This window comes from Sorex araneus, chromosome 9, assembly GCF_027595985.1.
Source record: "Sorex araneus isolate mSorAra2 chromosome 9, mSorAra2.pri, whole genome shotgun sequence".
Taxonomy (NCBI): domain Eukaryota; kingdom Metazoa; phylum Chordata; class Mammalia; order Eulipotyphla; family Soricidae; genus Sorex; species Sorex araneus.
The window spans coordinates 23,525,781-23,544,858 of record NC_073310.1 but is presented as its reverse complement, the minus strand read 5'-3'; positions in this window follow the sequence as shown (position 1 = coordinate 23,544,858).

The following is a 19,078-nucleotide window of genomic DNA, read 5'->3' as shown; positions in this document are numbered from 1 at the left end:
TTTTGGCCCACATTCAACCAAAGAACAAGAAAAACCAGAGACTATTTCCTAACGTGTATAGCAACTCGCAGAATGTTATGTTATCCACCTGTGAAACGTCTAGTGAGCAACTGCTTCTTTATTTTATTACTCAAGTTGGCCTGACACTAATAAATATGTGAATGCTGATTCAAGTCTCCCAGTACTTCAGTAATTCCCTGCCTTTTTTGAAACTCCTATCCTACAGAGCCTGCTTCCTGTATTAAAAAAAAAAAAAATTAGAGCAAATCAAATTAAAGAAACATAAACCCTGAGCTTTGGCAGGCCTGGAAGGTTAATAACAATTATACTAAAACATGATTATCTCCTGAACCTTGCCCTGTTATGATGCTGATAATGGCAGCAAAGAAACAAATCCAAAGCTCAAGTTCCTTTTCTCTTACTGGCTTAATAATAAAATTATGTTAAAGTCCCTTACAGATGAAAATTGTTTTTAATACAGTCTACTGACTGGAAGACGCTATCTCCAACTCTTAGGTTGTTTTCTGAAACAACAACAACAACAAAAGTTCTTTTGAATAGGGAGAATTGAGAAGTATCATCAAAGATATAGTGCATAACCAGATATGGTTACTTATACATTTCCCAAAAGATTTGTTATTTGAGAAGTATTGGGCATCTGCCTAAAGTCAAACCTGTCTTTATCCCCAAACTGGAATTAAACAATTTCATTCCACTTAAATGAGTTTTGAAAAGTGCCCATGATTGTCTGCTTTAACTAAAGGAGCAAAATGCTCAAACTAGAATAACACAGACATGAAGATCTACCACCACCCACCACCACTATTAACCCAACACATGCAACATTAGTTATTTCTTTCTCTGTTTTTCAGTACTTGCCAAGTGGATACGATAAATCACCTGTCTGGTTCCCTGTTTCTCTTGGTTCTGCTTCTTTTGGTTTTTTGTTTGTTTGCTTGTTTCTGTTCCATCCCCTAACTGTGCACTCTGCTACTGTTCCATTTTACTTTCAAATCCCATCTTGACTCTCGAAATATGCACCATTTCTATTCCCACTTCCATGTGTGATAGTTTTAGACTCTACCAGAAAGAAAAAAATGACAAAATTATAAGCAGTAGGAGCTGGGTAGAAAAAGACAGCATGCCACTTCTTTGAGTAAGTTCATTGTCCCAAAAGGAAATCAGAATCCTTCTTTGCATCACTGGGATGTAGGAGGACAGAACTCCATGCAAAGTTGGCTGCAGCTCAGGAAGAGGAAAGGATGCTAGAGTTCAGGTCTAGTGTAGAACTGATGTCAGCTGCTGTCAACTACATGGTGATGAATATGTGCAGAGAATGGGGGTCAGAGATCATTCCTAGTGTCCTGCACTTATCTGAGTAGATATAACACCCATAGAAGGTACAACTGAGCAGCTGAACAGTCCCTCACAACAACTTCAGAATGAAAGTGAAGATATTATGAAGAAGCATCAAATTTAGAACGAAGCACGCTAGCTTCTGAGTCCATTGGTATCATCATGTTGTAACATTACCCTTTGTCATGCATGGCATTTTTCTCTTAAACACTCTGGGTTCTCTCCTCATTGTCAAACAAGAAACAACACTAAAACATCCTGACTTTACCTTCTGATATCAAAAAGGTGAAACTGAGTCACAGTGTTAGAAAAATAATTACAGTGATGAATGAAAATTTGTAGGCATATCAGTGGAAGGCTTCAAAATTTCTTATTTTGTATTCTCACTAACAACTCCTAAGACGCTCTCACCATCTGTTGATGAACGTGGAATTATATTACTTTAAATATCAGTCCAGTAATATCACCTGAAGTTTGATAACCTCATAAGCAGTTTCTGGGTAGATGTTTGTTTAAATTTTATAATAGTATTTCTTATATAGGACAGAGAATGTATAGAGCACATTAAGAAAACACTTTTCTTTATCATAGCTTTATTTCTATCACCTCTTCTAAAAGAGTTTTTTTCTCATAATATATGACAAAAGTATAACTTCTAGCCCATAAGAGATTCAAGGACATTTTTACTACTTCTTTATAGTCTTAAGCTACACAGTCTGTATCTCTGTGTGTTTTCATAACTCTGTTTTGTACTTTTTCAGTCTCAACCCAGAATAGTACTGTATAAATCAATATTCAAAACCTAAACATTAGTTCTGGGATGGTACATCCACAAGCTCTTCTGAACAGAAGAATCTTTTATTCTTTTCTGGCTACAGTGTTCCCGCCTGAGTAATGGGCTCATGTTGAGATAATAAACATGAATAAAAAAGATAATGTTCAGAAAGTGATATATTCAACATTAGTTCATATCTGTGCAACATTTTATTGACACTCCAAAATGTGCAAGTGTTAGTTAATTGGATGTACATTACATTTATAGCTTCTGACAAAGAGAGGAATGATGCACTTGGAGAAATATATATATATACATATATATATGTATATATATATGCCCCAAGATGCTTTAGTGTGACCATAGGTCTCTGTTTGTTGTAGAGCAGAGACTGATCAACAACTCTGACTTTACTATCCTGACCTGGGCTAAGAATATTCCAAGAAATCGTCAGAGATCCAATGTGACTTACATCTCAGTTGCACAGACATTCTACTTAACTGGTAAATGCAAAAGAAGGCTACTAACACTTTCCTAGTCTAAATTATAATCAAGTAACCCTGTAGTAATCAAAAAGATTATTTCAATAATATGAAAAAGCGTTATTATTTTTAAGTCCAAAATACTTGTTTGACAATTTATACACCAAACTATCATTACCCTATATTCTTCAAATTCTTTGATGATAGAAAGTGGGTCTTAGTCAACTCACTGTATTCTTTGCCTAGTGCAATGTCTCTGAACAGTAAGTACTCTATAATCTTTAAAGTTTAACAATTACTAATATGGCAATTTTCAGGATTATGTGCCTCTCCATGCCCCGTGCTATTACTGAGAAAGGAACTTAAATGGAGAAATGGTTCATTATCATGATAGTTATTGATTAAAATATTGCTAAGCCAGAAAGGTAACTATTTTAAATATATTTAAAATTGTATCATTGAGAGTATCGAAAGGAAAAATAAATCAACTTTTTTTCCCTGGAACTCAAAATTGTTACCATATTGGTCAATTCTTCCTGGTCTCACTAATTTTCGTAGTGAGAATACTGATTGGGAGGGCCAGAAATGTCTCCAATCTATGCCAGTGAAGAATTTCTTGCATTTAGTCTTGCTTGGTATGGAAAATTAAGAGACAATCTTTTCTCCTGTTCTACAAGCAAATAAAAGGCCTCTTTGCTATTTATTCTATATCCAGTGTTGGGGCATTAGCTTCCCACAAAGAAATGACTTTGGGGCTTGTGTTTATAGAGCTATGTGAAGACTATTTTTTGGCTTAGATTTGGGAGATAATTGAATCAAATGGACTTCTAGTAGGTGACTCAGCACATTAATTTCTCTTGGCAGAAGCTTTCCAGGAAATAGCTACAAAATAAATGTTCAGGGATGCTCACATCCTATGTTTATAAGGATGTAGAAAGAAACCACTGTCCAAAAACGGGTGGCAAATAGGTTTGCTTTGTAAGCAAAAGGCATGCATTGCATCTGAAATAGTGTCCCCCATCTTTATCAAAGGCACTGAAATTTTACCTTTATTTATTATCTAGTGGCCAGCACTTCCTCAGTAGTCATTTTAGGTATGTCATATGCCTTTTTCTTTTTCTTTCCTGAAAATAAGTCAATCGTCTGTACTATAAAATGATGCCTGCAACTTTTGTGGTAATTTATCCTCTAAGTTTAAAGGTGAAATAAAAAAATAAAACTATTAATAAACAAAAACGGTGATTTGCTTTCTTTTTAATCCTAGCTATTTAATATAGCCCCAACTTTTGTCATTTAGTGAAGTATTACTGAATCACAGTAATATAAAGACTAACATCATTTGTTTCTACATGCTAATAGAACTTTCTTCAGTAACCAACACCACGATCGTGGTAACTCAAACACTTACAATCATGTGTTTTGGAGAATGTATTATGTATGCATAAACCATATCTATAAACATAGTTCTCATTCCATGAACTCATGTGACATGTGACATATATATCAAAAGGAATTTCTTTTGATCCTTTTAAAGTGTGTTTGAGGGGGGATCAGAGATAAGGATAGTATGGAGTAAATGTGTTTGTCTTGCACACAGACAACCACAGTTCAATCCCTGGCACTACTCTTAGTCCCCTGAGTACCACCAGGAATAATCAATCCTGAGCACAGAGGCAGGAGGAAGCCCTGAGAACCACTGAGTATGCCTTCACACACACACACACACACACACACACACACACACACACACACATACACACAAAACACACACAGAAAAAGTGGAGTTCCTTGTTGTTTTATTTTTTGGCCACACCCAGCAATGCTTGGAGGACTGCTTCTGGCCCTGTGCTCAGGAGTCACTTCTGGCAGTGCTCAAGGGACCCTGTGTTTCTGGAAATCCAACCTAGGCCTTTGCTTGCAAAGTATAGTATCATTTTTGAGCTATCATCTCTCTGGCCCTGAAAGTACTTCTTTTTCTTCTTTTGAGAGCTGATTTCTTTTCCCCCCCTTGGAAGTCATCAAAAATGTTCTATCCCTTAAAATAAAATTCGACAATTATGTATATTTCATTGAGTTTAAAATACTTCAAGTGTGAGTGAAAACTGAAGCTACTCTCCATATGAGATAAGTTGTTTTTTAAATGGTTTGTTTGATTCCATTATGTCTATTTCACAGTTACACCCTGCGCTGTTGAAACCATCCAGCCTCTCTAGGGCAGAAACTGACTTAGGAAAAGTCAGTCTTAGGAAGTCTTAGGTGGAGCAAGTGTTTTCTCAATAGGAACTTCTCCTCTCTAACTTATCCCTTTCTCCCACTCTGTGCCACACCACCCCCTACACACACACACACAACAAAGCATTGTCTTACTACTTCCTTCTTCTCAGTTTACACTTTGAACGCCTATCCTTTAGAACCTGGGAAAACTTATTTCTCATTTGACATTTCATAGAATGATTACCATTAGATCAAGGCAGATCACCAAAAAATGAACTCCCTTACTTAAGCTAGTAGGCATTTTAAGTAACTTTTATACTGAGATTGGACAAGAAAGTTTTCTATCATGCTAAAGCTTCCCATACTGTGTTACATATTTGTTCCATATTATTTATAACTACAGTAAAAATAAAGGATTTAAAAATTAATAATACATCAGTATGTTAATTGAGGAGCTGGAGTGATTGCTCAGTGACAGTGATGTTAATTGAGAAGATCAAGTGGGTAGGAGTTGATTTTAACTGAAAGATACTTTGTCAGGAATTGATGTTTCACTGTATCACTGTATCACTGTCATCCCATTGCACATCTATTTGCTCGAGCAGGCACCAGTAACATCTCCATTGTGAGACTTGTTGTTACTGTTTTTGGAATATCGAATACGCAACGGGTAGATTGCCAGCCTCTGCCATTCAGGCGAGATAATCTCAGTAGCTTGCCGGGCTCTCTGAGAGGGATGGAGGAATCGAACCTGGGTCGGCCTCGTGCAAGGCAACGCCTTACCTGCTCCAGCCCATTGACAAGTTTGGGGGAGGAAATTTCCACTTTCTAGTGGTTACATGGGAAAGCAATTTTTTTGTAATATGACTCTGCTCTCTTCACCTCATTTATTCCAAGAATAGGTATAGAATTGGATTTGCCTAAAATTTCACAATATAATTCTGAAATTAAGGGCTGGAAATTCTGGACAGTGAAACACAGTAGCTATGAGAAGTTCGTTTTACCAAATGAATGTGGCCACATGTATGAGCACACCACAAAGTGATCTGAAGGTGGAATTAATGTTTGTCCAGTTCTGACAGAGCTTTAAGAGAGAGATACTACCTCTAATTTTCTAAAACCCAACTTGTTCACCACATAATTCCAAATGTGATTATTCAGATATTTTTGCCTGTTCCAATATTCATAAAAATATGTTTTAGGGACTGAAGAGATAGTGCATTGGGGAAGGCACTTGCCTTGAATGCAGCCAGCCCAGGTTCAATCCCTAGCACCACATGTGGTCCCTGAGTCCAACAGGTCCCTGAGCATGGAGCCAGAAGTAAGTCCTGAGCACTGTCAGGAGTGGCCCCAAAGTCCAAAAGAAAAATATATCTGTATATTGGGGTTGGGGGCTTGCCTTTCATGCAGCCAACCCAGGTTCGATTACTGCCACCACATATGGTTCCTCAAGCCCAACATTGGTCCCTGAGTGCCGAGCCAGGAATAAATCCTGAACATCGCTAGGTGTGGCCCCAAAAAACAAATACACACACACACATACACACACACACATATACTCTTAAATTTTATTTAAATTTATTGACTCTGATGCTTATTTCTTATAGCTAAATGGAATTACATAATATGCACTGAGTGAATTAGCTAAGACACTTGTAGAGTCATAATTATGTTTCAATACAAAATGGGCTTAATTGACTGGTTAATTGATTTTAATATTCACATAATTATTTATTTGAACTGAACATTTCACTCAAAACCAAAAGATTCTTCTTAAAGAAATGCCATGTAGTTATAATGAAAACAATAATATTTTGTTTCTTTTTTCCAGCAGTGTTAACATTTATGGTCTTAATGTACACAGCTGCCTTGCCTCCACACCATCAATGTGCCTAAGACCTTTAATCAGTATCTCATTATTTCCAGTACACTTCATTCCATTCCAGTTAGAGTAAGCTCCAGCATATTTTTAAAAATCAATGAAAATTTAACACTACTTAGTAAATGAGCATGCATAATTTTTATTAAAATTATACTTCCCCAAAAGTAAGCGTTTGGAAGAGTCCACACATAGAAATTCTTTGGTTTGGTTCGGTTTGGGGGGCTATTCCTAGTTTTGGGCTTCCTCCTCCCTTTGGCTCAAGGATCATGTGTAGTGCCTTGGGATTGAAACAGGACCAAGGACATGCAATGCAAATGCTCTACCACTGTATTGACTCTCAACCCCCATATAGAGCATTTTTAAAAGGTATCCTATTATTCAGAGCATTCACAGTTTTAGAAGAATCCACCAGCTTTCCTCTACATGCATATTTTTTTTAATTGAAGTATCATTGCATTAGAACATACAGGTTTCAGGTGTGTGGCATTGAAAAAGAAAAAAACACTACATGCCTGTATCTCAATGTGTGCCTTCCTCCCACTAATCAGGGCCATCATCCGTCTTTCTTTCTCGTAACCACTAATTGGTCTTAAGTTTTAAAATGTACTAAATTCTACTCTTTTAAAAGTGGAAGTTCCTTGTTCTACCTGTGGTCTTTCTTGCTCATTTCCATCTGCATTTCACCCTATTTCTTTTTTAATGCTGTAGTTATATTTCAGTGAAACTTAGCTTTCTCCATGAAAATGTGAAGAGAACTAGTAATTTTCTCTAAAATATTGGCCAAGAGCATACACTTATGAAAAGGCAAAAAGATCTTTCAACTATCTTTCAAAGACAAGTTTTTATTTAAATCATATGCAGAACCTTAAAGGAACTATGACAGAAGCTTCTGTTATAGCTACTAAATAGACTGGAAACTCTATTTAGCAATGCATTTTATCAATAATATTTTATTTATAATTTATAGAAAGCATTAACAATAACCTTGCAGTCAATGGAATAAATTATTGTATTAAAAATCATGTAATTAGTAAGAAATTACCCTAATAATCTAATTGAGTTCTCTATTCTTCACACCATTGGTTTGCCTGTCTTAACACCAATTATTGATAATTACCAATTAGGAAATATTGGAAAACTCTCTGAAGGACAAAAAAAATGCAAGTACTTCCACTAGAAGATATTTTTAATAGGATACAAAATTAACCATAGGGTTCCCATATGCTCAACATGTGAGTATTAGAAGAAAAAAATATGCAGAATCACCTGATGACCACGTGTGTTCTGAGCACTAGGAACTAGCCAGTACAATTTTAAACGTAAAATTCAGCCATATTGGTTATGTCATCTTATTGATAGGTATCTTAGTCTTTCTTTATAGTTCTTTAAAAATTATTGCATCATGTGTCTATTACTTACATTTCTCTTCATTCTAGACAGTGTGATACCTGGAAAGTTTTTAATAAAAATTTAGCATTAATGCTGCTCATACTCTAAAAGGCATGTCATTTTTTACATTTGTAAATCATATATCTATTGTGATTATAATTTCATATTATCAACTTCTATTTTATTTACAAATGTGGGTTTTGATTTTTTAATTTTATCACTGGATTTGAAGAAACCTATTTGTAAATCACCATAATTAAATTCCCTTTCATAACAAATTTGCCTTCCTAAGTCAAACTATTCTTTCCCGAATGATAAATTCATAAAGATAACAAGTATAAAATTTGCCTTTCTGCTAGGGGCAACCTCATAGAAGCTATGAAACTGATAAAAAGTGATGGCTCTATTATGTTCATAAATTCACCAGAGGAATAATTCTTTGACACTTAGTTTTATAGTTCCAGTGAATATGCTTTATTAAATTTCTGTCCCATGGATCCAAATAGATCTATAAGTGGCACAAACCTTACCCTTACCCTGCCACGAACACACACACACACACACACACACACAGATCTCTGTCTCTAGAATCCTGACTACCTTAACTGGATTCACCAGTAAGGAGAGCTATCTTAAGAATTGCAGACTACAGTGTCATGCTACCTTAGGTTGGTTTGAACTGAAATCACAGAGGCTGAGACTATATTTCAAAATTCCTAAGAGATCATTACAGAGAACCAGTGCTACATAGTCTGTGAGTTCATTAACCGTGACTTCATATGGAAGGGCCTTCTCTGAAGTTAATTTCAGAACAATATCAAAGGGCCAATAGATTGGAAGTAAATATTTTCCCAGATACCATTGTGTAACGTCATGCCCACCCTTGCCATGGAACCAGGGGCATATCTTTAATCGTTCAAAGCATTAGTGAGAGTTCTTGTGGAGCAATGATAAGATGTAGAGTGACTTCCCCCTACACACACCTCCCGCCACCAATTCACATTCCTAGCAGCTGCAAGACCAGATTAACGAATAATTACCAGAAAAGCCCAAGACAGAGGGTTTGCCAAAATTCTAATCTCTCTCTCTCTCTCTCTCTCTCTCTCTCTCTCTCTCTCTCTCTCTCTCTCTCTCTCTCTCTCTCCTCTCCCTCTTCCTCTCCCTCCCTCTCTCTCTCTTTTTGACTGTGTGACAAACAAATTGTACATACCTATATAATCTCTTCTTGCAAGGTGAGAAAACTCGTTAATATGTCAACCTCGCTCTCTCTGAGCTGTCGTCTCCACCCACAAAACTCGAATCGATCCCATTCTTCCTACCCCAGGTGTCCCTTTATTCAGAAGTCGAACCTAATTGATTCTGGACATAGAAATTTCATATATGCCTTCAAACCTGATTAAAGAACATCCTGCTTCTAAACTTGAAAAGATAAATCTAAGTAATAAGGGAGATAGTACAGGAAAGATCCCAGTTAGATCCCTGGCACCATATGCACCCTCAAGGGTCGCTGGGTGTAGCCCTGGTGGCCTCAGACCCCAGTGCCTGCATAACATTGCATCTGGGCCCCTTGCATTGAATCGCTGGACTGATTAACCAAGAATCGTGAGGAACTGGGGCTGGAGAGATAATGTGGCAAGCAGACAGGGTGCTTACTTCACTTGTGCTGAACCCTGGTGTCCCATATGGGCCCCTTTGCATCAGAATAGAGAGTAAGAAGAAACACCCAAGTATCACCAGGTGTGACCCAAACCCCCCTCCACCAAAAACAGAATAGTGAGGAGTCATTCCTGGCTCCCCAAGGCACTGCTTGGCAGGTCCCTCCAAAAAAGGATAAATTTGTATACAATAGCAATGATTTACAAATAACTTTACATTAGTTTCAGATATACAACTAATTCCACATTTGTGTAATGGGGAAATGATTACCAAAATGTCTAGTCAAAACCCATCATCATGTGTACTAATAAGGTTTTTTCCCTTATGATGAAAGTTTCTAAAGTATAAGCTTCCCCCTGCCCCCATGCTGTTATCATGTCCCCATGGCTTAGGTCATTTTGGACTCTTTGACCACCGTCAGCCATTTTGATCCCCTCCCACATTCTATCCCTCTGCTTGCCTCTAGTGAGAACTAATTTTGACTCTGTGTTCAAGAATTTTGGGTTTTTTTTTTGGGGGGGGGGTTGTGTATGTGGTTTTTTCTTAAGTTGTTTGTTTTTGTGGTTATTTCTCTCATATTCTATACATATGTCATATTTATTACTGCTGGCTTTTTTTTTCTTTTTTCTTTTGCCATACCCAAATGTTCTGAGGACTTACTCCTGGCCTGTGCTCAGTGATCACTCGTAATAGGCGTTGGAGAGCCCAAAAGGAGAGAGAGAGAGAGAGAGAGAGAGAGAGAGAGAGAGAGAGAGAGAGAGAGAGAGAGAGAGAGAGAGAGAAAGAGAGAGAGAGTATGGGGAATATTGTCTGCCATGGAGGAAGGGGGAGGTTGGGAAAAGGGGGGGTATACCCGGAATATTGGTGGTGGGGAATGTGCACTGGTGGAGGGATGGGTGGAGGGATGGGTGGAGGGATGGGTGATTGTAACCCAAACAGGAAAGCTTGTAACTATCTCACAGTGATTCAATAAAATGTTAAAAAATAAATAAATGAATGAATGAATAAATAAAATAGGCCTTGGCGAAGCATTTGGGGTACCAGGAATAAAACCTGTTCAGCCACATACAAGGCAAACACCCTATTCTCTGTACTATCACTCTGGGCCCATTGTCAGGCTGTATTTTCTTCTTATAATTGCTTTTATTCTTATTGAAATTATGTGGTTTACAATGTATTTTTTTTTGTGAACATAATTCTAAGGCCACAGCCATCATTAGTATACTCCCTCCGTCTCCTAAGGACCCCAAGCCCCTCCCTCCAACGCAGCTCCCCCAACTCAGTTGCAGGGATCAATTCTCCCATTCTGTTGTCCTTGGACTCTTGTTGCTACTTTGTGTACCTTTAAATTCCCCATGTGAGTGAGATGATTCTGTTTTTACCCTTTTCCTACTGACTAACTGCACTCAGCGTGATATCCTCTAGTTCCATCCATAAAAAGGGAGGGAAGAGGAACAGACACTTCCCCCAAAGAAGACATATGGATGGCCAACATGCATATGAAAAAGTGCTCATTGTCAGCTCATGATTAGGGAACGTAACGCAAAACAACAGTGAGATATTTCACACCTGTGAGAATGGCACATATCTGAAAATCTGGAAACGGCCAGTGTTGACAGGATTATAAGAAGGGAACCCTCATGTACTGTTGTTGGTGGGAATGTCATCTGGTTCAACCTTTATGAAAAACAACACAGAGACATGTCCAAAAAATAGAATTAGAACGACCATATGATCCACCAAACCACTTCTTGGCATCTATACCCCTAAACACAAGAAGCCTCTGTCGTTTTTCATTTAGCATAATGCCATCAAGCTTGTTGCAAGTGGTAAGATTTTGTTGTGTGTGTGTGTGTGTGTGTTTTTCTGACAATAGTATCCTATTATACATATGTCACATTTCTTTATATACTCATCCATCAGTGGATGCAATGTTATTTCCATATCTTGGCTATAGCAAATAAAGCTGCAGTGGTCACTTATAAATTTCTGGATTAGCTTTTTTATTCTTTAAAAACAGAAAAAGAAAAAGAAAATAAAAACATATCCAGGAACTGGAGAGATAGTACGGAGAGTTGGGTGCTTACCTTGCATATGGCTGACCTGGATTCAATTCCTGACCCCCCAAAGGGTCCACAGAGCCAGGAACAAACTCTGCGCATAGCTGGGTATGACCCAAAATCCAAACTAAAAGAAAAATACCCCAGAAGTGCAACTGCCCAATCATGTGGCACTTCCATTTTAATTTTTTTAAATCTCATGCTTCTTTCCATAAAAGATGCCCCAATATCTTTTCAACATACATTCCACCAACAGTGTACCAAAGGTGTAGATTACTGTCTACACCCTCACCAACACTTGCTATTTTTTTGTCTTTTGGATAATTCTTTCTTTAAGTGGGAGGTAAAGTGTTGTGAGTTTAAGTTACAGTTCTTCAATGATTAGGAAAGTTGAACATCTTTTCATCTACCTGTTGGCCATTGGAGGAATGTCTGTTCAAATCCTCTCCCCATGTTTAGTTGGATTATTGGCAGGTTTTGGTTTTTTTGTATTTTTGTTTTGTTTTGCTATTAAATTGCATTCATGCTTTATATATTTTGGATTTAACCCCTTAGCACATATGTGTCTAAATATTTAAATATTTTTAGGTATTGTCTACCATTTTTTGGTTACCTTTTCATTTTGTTGATGGAATGGTTTCTTTTGCTGTGCAGAAGCTTAGTTTGATGTGATGTCATTAGTTTTGTACTGTTTTGTTCTTGCTGTCGCTTGATTTTTTGTTTGTTTGTTTTTGGTGCCAAATCCAAAACCTACTGCCAATATCAATGTCAGAGAGGTTAGAGTCTTTGTTTTCTTCAATAAATTTATGTCTTCAACTGTTATATTAGGATGTGTCTGATGTAAGACAGCAGTTTACCTCTATAGTTTTTTAGATGGTTGTCTTTCTCCAGAACCATTTATGGAAAAGAATTTTCTTTTCCTATTGGATACTCTTATGATAATTAATTGACCATTGTGTATGGGTTTGTTTCAGTTTGGTTCCACTCAGTCATGTGTCTATGTTTGTGCTAATTACATACAGTTTGCATTACTATAGCTTTGCAATGTAATTTGAAATCGGGGTGATGGTCCCTAGATTTGCTCTTTTTTCTCAAATTATTTAGGCTATTTGAATATTTTTGTAGCTCTATTAGAATTTAAATTATATTAATTAAATAGTTATTTAATTAAAGTTAAATAATTATTAAAATTAATTTTTAATTTACTTTTAATACTTAATTTAATTTAATCTATTAAAATTAAACTTTGTGTACTATTTTTTTTCTTTTTGGGTCACACCCAGCAATGCACAGGGGTCACTCCTGGCTCATGCACTTAGGAATTACTCCTGGCGGTGCTCAGGGGACCATATGGGATGCTGGGATTTGAACCCGGGTCGGCCACGTGCAAGGCAAACGCCCTACCCGCTGTGCTATTGCTCCAGCCCCAAACTTTGTGTACTATTAAACAAATTATCATTCACTATATTAGCTAACCTTGGACAAACATTTACTAACTTCAGAAGTTGAAACAAAGTATAAAGACAGATTCAGATATTAAAAGAAAATGCTCACTGTTGTTAAGACCTTAGAAGGGGTTTTGTCCTTCAGGATCTAAAATAAGATAGAGATCCTATTGCGCTCCAAATTTTGAGCAAGTGTAGGAAATCCTTGAGTTGAAAGAGACCCTTGAAATAGTCTTCAATCAAAAAAAATGTACTTAATATAAGCATCTTTCTATGTCATCCTTGACAATTCACCAAACTGATTTTGTGCAAATAATTCCAATCATGAGAAACATTTGAAAAATCAGGCTACTTTTTTTTAGAGAATTTTAATTATTTTCTTATATTTTTGTTCATTGGATCTTGCCTTCTCCACTGGAATATTGGCCTTCAAGCTGAATATGAATATCAGTGAGAGCAGTTGAGACCTTTTCAGGTTCTCAGAACATGGTTTGATTTTAAAAGTTGTTTTCTAGGTGTTCAACTGCATAGATACTCTCCCACTTAACCCTCTAGAAAAAAAATTGCTTCTTCCTTGACATGAAACTTTCTTTGACTTTACGTGATATAATTTCACTCATTCCAGTCTTATTCCTGTGCAAACACTCAACACTCAGACAGGGGTCAGAGTTTTACCACGGCTAAAGCACTAGCCTCACATGCAGCCAACTCTGGTTCCATCCACACACCCCATATGGTCTCCTGAGCCTACCAGGAGTGAACCCTGAGCACAGCACCATAAGTAAGCCCTGAATACAGCCAGCTGTTGCCCCCCCACATCCCAAACGATCAAGGCAACAAGCAAAATGGCAATTGCAAAATGCATGATCCCGACCGAGAAAGCACAACAGGCTGGGTGGAACTCATGTTCTGCATGCAAGCCTAGATTTTTCAATTTCCAGCACTGCATGTGGCCCACTGAGCACTATCAAGAGATTCCTAAGTGTGGCACAAGGAGTAATACCTGAGCACTGCTGAATGTGGCGCCAGACAAAACTTAATTAAACTAAAATGCATAGTGCTGAAGATAGTATCAGTAAACCAAAATAAAAAGATAGTATCAGAAATATTAAGGAAATCAATGTCTTATTTAAGCTAGAAAACATAAAGCTTAAAATCCATACCACTATCTAATTAACCAGCTAGTTACTTATCTATCATTCATCCATCCATCATCCATCCATGTTGCTATGAATTAACATTCAAAGGTAAAGTAGCTGTCACAAGAAAATGTGTTATCACAACTGTTTGAATTGGAAACTTAGATCAGCTTTCTTCTAACATAGAGTAAATGTAATTTGGTTGATTAATTCAACAATGAGGGTTGACTTTGCCAAATGGATAATGTGGTGTACACTTTCTGAAAGGTGACTAGTAAAACATCCACTACATGGTTTTGATAAAAATATAATTTTATGAATGTAGATAGCATGGCATATACAGGAAATTACATCATTTGAACTATTTAGGACAAAATTTGTGCAGGCAAATTAGAAATACACAGGAATATATAGATCTTAAAATTATGTGACAAAAAGAGCAATGGTATGAAGGGAAACAGAATAATGAATACCTTCATCCATAGGGCAGGTTTATGAATATAAAAAGTAACTTTCATTTCTCCAATATGCCTTTTATTTTTTAAGTTTCCCCTGTGACCTGACCTAGACCTCATGAACCAGGAAGATAGCTCAGGTGTCAAAGTCACACACAGGGACCCCAACACTGAACCCCTGAGCCGTATGATAAATGATTAACACCCCAGATATGTAAAGTACTGATAGAAATTGACAAGAAAAATAAACAAACCACCCCATAAAAAGGGGGAAGCACATGAACAGAAACTTCCTCAAAGACAAACAGATAGCTAAAGGCATATGAAGTGCCCTGCATCACTTATCATCAGGGAAATGCAAATCAAAACAAAATATCACCTCAAAGATATCACCTCACACCACTGATACTGCACATATCACAAAGAACAAAAACAACCAGTCTTGGCATGGATGTGGTGGTGATAGCATGGGGGGAGGAACTCTCATTCACTGCAGGTAGGAATGTCGACTGGTCCAGCCCTTTGTGGAAAATGATATGGCATATCTCAAAAAAAAAAAACTAAGAACTGAGCTTTCATATGATCCAGCAATTCCCCTTTTTTGGCATCTACCCCAAAAGCCTAAAACCTCTTTTAAGAAAACATGAAAACATTTCCACTCTTATGTTCATTCCAAAATCTGGAAACACCTCAAATATCCAAAAACAGGTGACTGGATACATATATGTATCATGGATACAATGACTGGATACAATATGATACACATATATTAAGTACATATATATATTTTATACTACATATATACTACTCAGCTACAAGAAAGGACAAAATCATGCGATTTGCTGTTATGTGAATGGATCTGGAGAGTATTAATGCTGAGTTAAGCTAGTTACATGAAGAACAGGTACAGAATATCTCCCTCTGACTGGGATATAAAAAGGCATAACAAAGAAATTACAAATCTCCAAAGGCAACAGAAACTGAAAACTGGTGTAGCAAGAAACTGTGCCAAAGGGGAGCAGGTGTAGGGAGTTTGGATGAAGGAGACACTGCAGTAATGATGGTCAGAAGCCGACACTCTGCCAGAAGATGTGGTTATGGAACGTTTTGTGCATGAAACCCTGCCATAAACAGCATTGTAAATCTTGATGCCAAAGTAAAATTATTTTTTATAAAATTGAATCTCACAAAACCTAGAGAGTTCATTATTAGATCTAAACCCCCAAGAAATATCAAATGAAATTATTTAGATCAAAGAAATATTTTTCTATCTGTAGCAGGAAAAAATCAAAAGTAGCTAATAGTATATATTATAAGTGTGTATGCATACACGTGTATATAGAAAAACATTGGTGATATAGAAAATGTTAAATACAGCTGATAAAAATAAGAATAAAAAGAGACAAAAATCCCAAGTAAGAAACAAAATGGGGGAGTGGGCACAAGAGGAGGAGGTCTAGAAGTAATATAGGTAATGGTCCAGGAGGACTGGTCAATAATTGGAAGCTTGCCCCAATTGTGTGGGGGACAAAGGGCATTTAGGATAGAGAAGGGACCAGTATGACAATAATATTGGAAATGATCACTGTGGACAGGAATTGAATGGTGAAAGTAGGTAAAGGTATATACCTGATAACCTTTCAGTATCTGTATTGCAAACCATAATGCCCAAAAGAGAGAGAGAGAGAGAGAGAGAGAGAGAGAGAGAGAGAGAGAGAGAAGAAGAAAAATGCTTTCCTTTCCATGTCATGGATGGGGGGGTGCCCACTGGGGATATTGATGGTGGGAAATGTACACTGGTGAAGGGACAAGTGTTGCACTAAAACCCAATCATTAACAACTTTATAACAGAGTAGAGTATCTCACTGTGATTCAATAAAAAAAATAGATTTAAAATTAAAAACATAGGCAATGGTATGTTTTTGACCCTGTAAGAGCCTCCAATCGTTGGGAAAGAGTAAGGAGAAGTTGCAAAAACCTCAGGGCTGAGTGTAACAGAGATGTTACTGGTGCCCGCCCAAGTAAATCAACGAACATCGGGATGACAGGCAATGGTAAGGAGCTTTGGGTTCATCTGTGGAGTAGAGACAAGGGTCTGTATATATCTAAACCACTAGACCCAACACCACTAAAGCATGGAACCCAAACCACAATAATTAAACTTTAAAATGTGTTTGTTTGGGGAACAGAGAGATAGTACAGTGGGTTGGGCACTTGCCTTGCACACAGTTGACCAGGGTTCACTATCCAGCATCCCATGTGATCTCCCGAGCACCGCCAGGAGTGGTCCCTGAGTGCAGAACCAGGAGTAACTCCTGAGCATCCCCAGGTATGGTCAAAACAACAAAAATTAAACTAAATTAAATGTGTTTGTCAAGTACACATGAGGGGATGGGAGGAAACCTGGAGTCATTGGTAGCAGACGGAGGTCATGAGGTAGCGAGTGGGATTGGAGATGGGACTAAAATAATCATATAATCCTACCTATTGGCATTGAGACATGTCGAATTAAATGACACAATGGTAATAGTAAAAAGGGCAGGAGAGCAATAAATGATTTTATGAGTCCCAAGGTTTTGAGATAGTTTAGAAGCAGTAATAAATTTTATTTATACTTCAATTAAAATTGTGTTAGAAGTTGTAAAAGTACTATAAGTTACTACAGTCAGGATAAACATTGAATCTCTGAGAGGCCACCAAATTTAGATAATTATATGTATTATGCATATATGGCTGGAGTGATAGCACAGGGGTTGGGCGTTCGCCTTTCACGAGGCCGACCCAAGTTCGATTCCTCCACCCCTCTTGGAGAGCCCGGCAAGCTACCGAGAGTATCGAGCCCGCACAGCAGAGCCTGGCAAGCTACCCGTGCGTATTGAATATGCCAAAAACAGTAACAATAAGTCTCTCAATGAGAGACATTACTGGTGCCCGCTCGAACAAATCGATGAGCAACGGGATGACAGTGACAGTGACAGTGATGCATATATATGAATAAACAGACATAAATGTATAGATATATACATAAGAACAACTAAAGAGGAAAAGAGTAATTATTAAAATATCCAAACGCAATTATAAAAGAGTAATTACTAAAATATCCAAACGGCTCACTCTTCAAACCAGCATTCTTCCTTGAATGTGTATGTTGCTTATTTGTCTCTGTGTTTCTTTACTTGCTTATTTCTGTTCTGGAGAAGCCTGTATTCTCTCTTGAACACACACCTCTTTCTCTCCCCTCACATCTTTCTAAATGAGTTTCAATAAAAACTATCTTATTTCACACACACAAAAAAAAGTACAGGGCCAGGGAGATAGTACAGGGGTTAGCGTCAGACCAGAATAGGTCTCTTGCACAACGACATGCCCTCCAGAGCATTGCAGGGTGTACCCCCTGGAGGCCTTGAAGCACTGTTTGGGCGGCCCTGATGATCTCTGACGCTGCAGGGTCTGAGCACCAAGGCACCCCCAGACTCTAGCACTGAACCTGCAGTCAGATCTCACAAGTAGCAGCTACAGAATCAATGCTGAAGAGTCCATGTCTTTCCTAAATACAAATAATGAAAGAGAAAAAAGAGATGTTTTAAAAAACAATCCTGTTCACAGTGGTGCTTCAGAACATCAAGCAACTTGGAATCAGCTTAACTAAAGAGGTGAAAGACCCATACAAAGAAAATTAAAAAACACTACTTCAAGAAATAAAAGAGGACACTAGTAAATAGACACGTTCCCTGCTCATGGATTGGCAGGATTAACATTGTCAAAATGGCAATATTCCACAAAGCATTCTACAGATTCAATGTGGTCCCTATAAGGATACCCATGACATTCTACAAAGAAAAAGACAAAACACTCCTGAAATTCATATGAAAAAATAAATCCCTACAAATTGATAAAACAATCCTTGGGAAACATCTGTACCTATATATTCACAATAGCCAGAATCTGGAAACAACATGAATGCCCTAAAACAGATGACTGGTTAAAGAAACTTTGGTACATCTACACAATGAAATACTATGCAGCTGTTAGGAGAGATGAAGTTATGAAATTTGCTTATAAGTGGATAGACATGGAGAGTATCATGCTAAGTGAAATGAGTCAGAAAGAGAGGAGAGGGACAGACATAGAAGGACTGCATTCATTTGTGGAGTATAGAGTAACATAACATGAGGCTGACACCCAAGGACAGTAGATACAAGGGCCAGGAGGATTGCCCCATAGC